At 45.1% G+C, this 5000-nt stretch overlaps 1 pseudogene; it reads left to right on the top strand.

The window, feature by feature from the left end:
- Nucleotides 1-3560: 3560 nt before the first annotated feature.
- LOC126993831 (zinc finger protein OZF-like) overlaps nt 3561-5000 on the top strand; it is a 4904-nt pseudogene continuing 3464 nt past the window's right edge.

The raw sequence follows: 5000 nt of genomic DNA, 5'->3' as shown, positions 1-5000 counted from the left end.
GAAAGAAAACTAAATGAGATGAGTAGCCGGAAGGGAAAAAACGGAGAAGAAATGGGGGGAAAAGGTGTAGAAAGATCGGCAAAAAGGCATCTATCATAGGAAACAGGGAACGGAAGGAGTGAAGAAAAGGAAGAAAGAACTAGAAAGGTTTAATAGTCTGCGCAGTGGTGGTGGTGGTGATGAAGGTGGTGGTGGTGATGGTGATAGTGGTGGTGGTGGTGGTGGTTGTCCCAGAGGATAAACAAACTCTTCTAATTAATTCGTTACTAATTGATTTATTGACCCGTAATTGCAGTCATCCACCTCATTAGATTTTTTACTTTTTTTTTTTTTTTTTTTTTTTTTTTTGGTAATAATCTCGGTCAGTTGTTGTTTTTGTTTTGTTTTTTTCGTGTGAAGTTTTTGTTATATTAGGATCGACGTTTCCTGAGAGAGAGAGAGAGAGAGAGAGAGAGAGAGAGAGAGAGAGAGAGAGAGAGAGAGAGAGTCGTATTTCAGTATAATAATGGAGACAGACCGAGTAGCAGCCTTCCCCCCACGCCTTCTTTTCCTCCACCCCTCCACCCCTTTCCTCCCTCCATCCTTCCCTCCACCCCCTTCTTCCTTCTACACTAGAGTGAATTAAAGTATCAAATAACCCCCTCCCCCCTTCGCCCCCTCTCTCTCATCCCTCCCTCCCCCTCCCCCTCTCGTCCTCGCAATCAGGTGGTGGGGGTGGGGGTGGTGGAGAGTATCATTTAGTTGCAATTAATTATGATAATGACTGTTAATTAAGGTTGGATCAGATCAGGACGCGGAATGTGTGAGGGAAATGAGGGTGTTGGTGTTTGTTTAGTGGTGATGGTGGTGGTGAGGAGGAGGGGAAGGTAATGGTGATGATAATAGTAGTTTGATATAGATGAACACCAGTAATAATAGTGATGATAATGATAATAATAATGAGCTAATGAAAATGTGAATAAGTGCATAATTAAACTAATGATAAAAACGATGAAACCTCCCACGCTCTCGTCCTCCTCCTTCTCCTCCTCCTCTTCTTCCTCTTCCTCCTCCTCCTCCTCTTCCTCCACCAGCAAGAAAGGGCTACAAGATCGCTTACACTCCGGGAAATTACTGAAACCTTACAGCTTCATTTCTTGTTCATCAGAGTGCTTCACATCCTCTCTCTCTCTCTCTCTCTCTCTCTCTCTCTCTCTCACACACACACACACACACACACACAGAAACACGTTACTTCAGTGTGTGTGTGTGTGTGTGTGTGAGAGAGAGAGAGAGAGAGAGAGAGAGAGAGAGAGAGAGAGACTTCCGGGGTCCTCGCCCCCATATAGTGCGGGGTCATGTGAACGAAACTCAGGTCGGGTCAGATGGGGTCAGGTCGGGAGAGAGAGAGAGAGAGAGAGAGAGAGAGAGAGAGAGAGATCAAATGGTCAGGTCAAAAGGCAATCGGGTAGATCTTGAGGACAAATGAGGAGCGAAGACTCTCTCTCTCTCTCTCTTCTCTCTCTCTCTCTCTCTGAATAAGTTCGAAAGAGAGAGAGAGAGAGAGAGAGAGAGAGAGAGAGAGAGAGAGAGAGGCTTTTTATTAGACTGTTTCACTTCCCGTCTGGCGTGGTGGTAGAAAGGAAGTAAAGGAGGAAGGAAGGAAGGGAAAGAGGGAAGGAAGGGAAAGAGGGAAGGAAGGGCAACATACTATAACATCCCTCAGTCCCTCCCCTTTCCTCCCGTCATACATTTACAGACCCACTCCTCTCCTCCTCCTCCTCCTCCTCCTCTTCTTTTCCTCTTCCTCCTCCTCCTCTTCTCAATCTCTCCATCCCTCCAATGCACTGATATTTTAAGGGACAGGTGCGTTAATGAGAACAAATAAGTGTATACGGCACCATTTAAGAGAGAGAGAGAGAGAGAGAGAGAGAGAGAGAGAGAGAGAGACATTGTTCGGGTAGCTGGTGAGTGGTGACAGACTAGCCTTCTTAGATATATATAGATAGAGACAGACAGACGCATTCCTCTGTCGACCATTGACTAGCCAGACAGACAGGCAGAAATAAGGAATGAGAGAGAGAGAGAGAGAGAGAGAGAGAGAGAGAGAGAGAGAGAGATGGGTGTCAGCAGAGTATCGAGTAGCATTACCGCCCCTTTTGCTATGATCAAATCACACACACACACACACACACACACACACACACACTTTTCCTAGTATCTCCCCGCACAAACACACTTTCCTCGATACTTCACATATATCTTTTTCCATACTCTCGCACTCACCACTTCCCTCACACACCCATCCAGCCTTAATTTCGTCTCCCTCGCAAGTTCACAACCCCCTTATCTCCCATGCACGACCCTCCCCCCTCTGTCGTAGGCAAGGACAGTAATTAGAGCTGTTATTGCCGTGTTGGTAAAGTCAGGCTCACGTAACCTCCCTCCTAAGCTACAGGGGACGTGCCTTCCATCGTTATTCTGCGGTGACACCTTTCATTTTTTGTGACTAGTGAAACCACTTGCGACATCTGTGCAATTATTACCTCTACACAAGCCTTGTAATCTCTCTCTCTCTCTCTCTCTCTCTCTCTCTCTCATATATACAATAATGAGAACTTGCAGGTGCTGTTTTTCGAAACACATAATAACGGTTCTATTTTTTAGTCTTTTTTATATCTAATCAGTTAACGTGTGGTGTCTTCTCGTCGGAGGCATCTATTAATTATCTCCTCCAAGCATATGTGATTGATTGATTGATTGATTGATAGTTTATTGTTGCAGGGAAACAACAAAAGTAAAGGGAGGAACATGCCATCCCAACCCCCAGGCCGTACAGAATGTGATGATACAACTAGTGATACATTGGGAGGTAGTACGACGAATCGAAAATGACACAATGGCAGGAATGAATGTACTACAACAAGGGAGGAGGTAACGCTGATTTTTTTCTACAATTGTTGCTCGCGGACCTCCTTCAAGAACATTTATTAAGTAACATTGACCAGTTGAACACCTCGGGTAGTTTGGGAATCCATAAATATCCGTCCTAACATTATATCTGCGCCACGAAAGATTCCAACACCCGTGGCTGGGCGTGCATTAGGGCTATTAGACTGTTTCACTTCCTGTCTGGCGTGGTGGTAGAAAGGAAGTAAAGGAGGAAGGAAGGAAGGGAAGGAGGGAAGGAAGGGCAACATACTATAACATCCCTCAGTCCCTCCAATTTCCTCCCATCATACATTTATACAGTAATATGCACCCACTCGCCATGGAGAAGTCTTCCCTGCACGGCGTCTGTTTTGATACGTTTTCTGTGAGTGCGGCTTGTTTTATCGATATTCAGGCTTATATTTTAATAAGCAGAAATTTCGCTTTACACATACAAAAAACACGTCACAATATTTATACGAAGACCGCCGTATGCAAGCCATGTCATTATTTCCCTTCCTGCCCGATATCAGTCCGACATCAAGCCATGTATCCTTGTCTTGTTTGGCTATTTCTCCTTGTTTTGACGACGTGCGGTCTTCCTGCGGCGTCTATTTCCCAAAGTTCCACCGCTTGTTTGAAAATGACCGGAAATTTAGTAATGATGATTAAAACAATTAGCATTACCTTTCATACAGCAGCAAAGAGGAGGAGGACGCCAGTCCCCTCCTGCCTATCTCGCCCTATTTATCGTGTTTTAGCGCCACGGAGGAACTCAACGCCGCGGCCCATCATCATTTTAACCCTGTGGAATGGATACAACACTCGAGTAAGTATAATAACCGTGAAACAGAGGCTGGCGGCAAAGTAAATAAAGGAGGCTTGGATGGGAGGGACGCGCGCAAGGAAAAACAAACAAGAGGAAATGGGCTAACGCGGCTTTCTTTATTCAAATTTTTCCGCACCTACCCCCGCTGAGGAAGGCTCGCAGGGGGTGAACGAGGACGCCTGGTGCTGTGGCGGGGCCTGGGGGTCCTTGGGGGGGTGAGGCACTGGAGTCCTGCCCCTGAAATGTCAGATGGAGGGGGCGAGTCCTGGAGGTGGCGTTGGCAGGGGTGCCCAGCTGACTCACCTGACATGTCCTGGTGGCTGCCGGGTGTGGGTGACTCCAGGGCTCAGGGGAAGCTTAGGCCGCTTAGGTGACCCTCTCGTAAGGTGACCGTGAGACCCATAGGTGACTGAGGTGTGGGGCTGAGTAATGGGAGGGGTAATGTTGACGATAGGGTAGCCACCTCTTGCCAAGGTAATACTTACAATATGGGTTCTTTTTAGGTCCCAGAATGCAGGGCAGTAACAAATGACTCGGAAAATAAAAGGGGGATCAAGGGGGGCAAACCCCCCCTGTTAAATAGGTTACATTAGGTTAGGTTAGTTTGAAATTATTTGGCATGTAGTGCAGGGTGGCAGAAATACGCAGCACGGGACGGGACAGGGCAGTGGTGGAGGTGGGCCACAAGATACATACAGGGTCAATTCTAAGTAAAAGTGACACAAGAAACCACTTGTGGCCCTTTGACTGTGCTATTTTAAGGGGGCTGACCGTTTTTTACCCTTTTTTCTTTATTCAATGGGTTATTGTCATGATTTATATACCAGATGTAACGGACACCCTACGCTTAAGATATAGTCCTAAAAACCCAATCTATCACCTTTCCATTTTTTACCAATGAGAATTTTTGGAAAATTTGAAATTGTTTTGAAAAGGCTATTTCTACTATGATAATTGCTCTAGATGGGAACAATTACTATAGTACAAGAACCATGTTTAGGCCAATGAAAGTATAGCAAAAGTCTGTATCAAAAATCATTAGTTTGCAAAATATAAATTTTCAAACTTTCATGGTCATAATTTTCCCCTAAAAATTCAGACATAAATACACCATAATTCAGTCACTTCATATACGAGAAAAAACTCACTATAGTTTGATTCTTACATGGCCAGGCATGGTTTTGGTGTTGGTTTCATTGAAATCAGTTGAAAAATGATGGAGAAATTGAAATGCAAAGGTACATAACTTACATTTTGAGAT

The sequence above is a fragment of the Eriocheir sinensis genome, unplaced genomic scaffold (assembly GCF_024679095.1).
Source record: "Eriocheir sinensis breed Jianghai 21 unplaced genomic scaffold, ASM2467909v1 Scaffold683, whole genome shotgun sequence".
Lineage (NCBI taxonomy): Eukaryota > Metazoa > Arthropoda > Malacostraca > Decapoda > Varunidae > Eriocheir > Eriocheir sinensis.
Note: the sequence above shows the minus strand (reverse complement) of the source record. Positions and strands in the feature narration are given on the sequence as shown.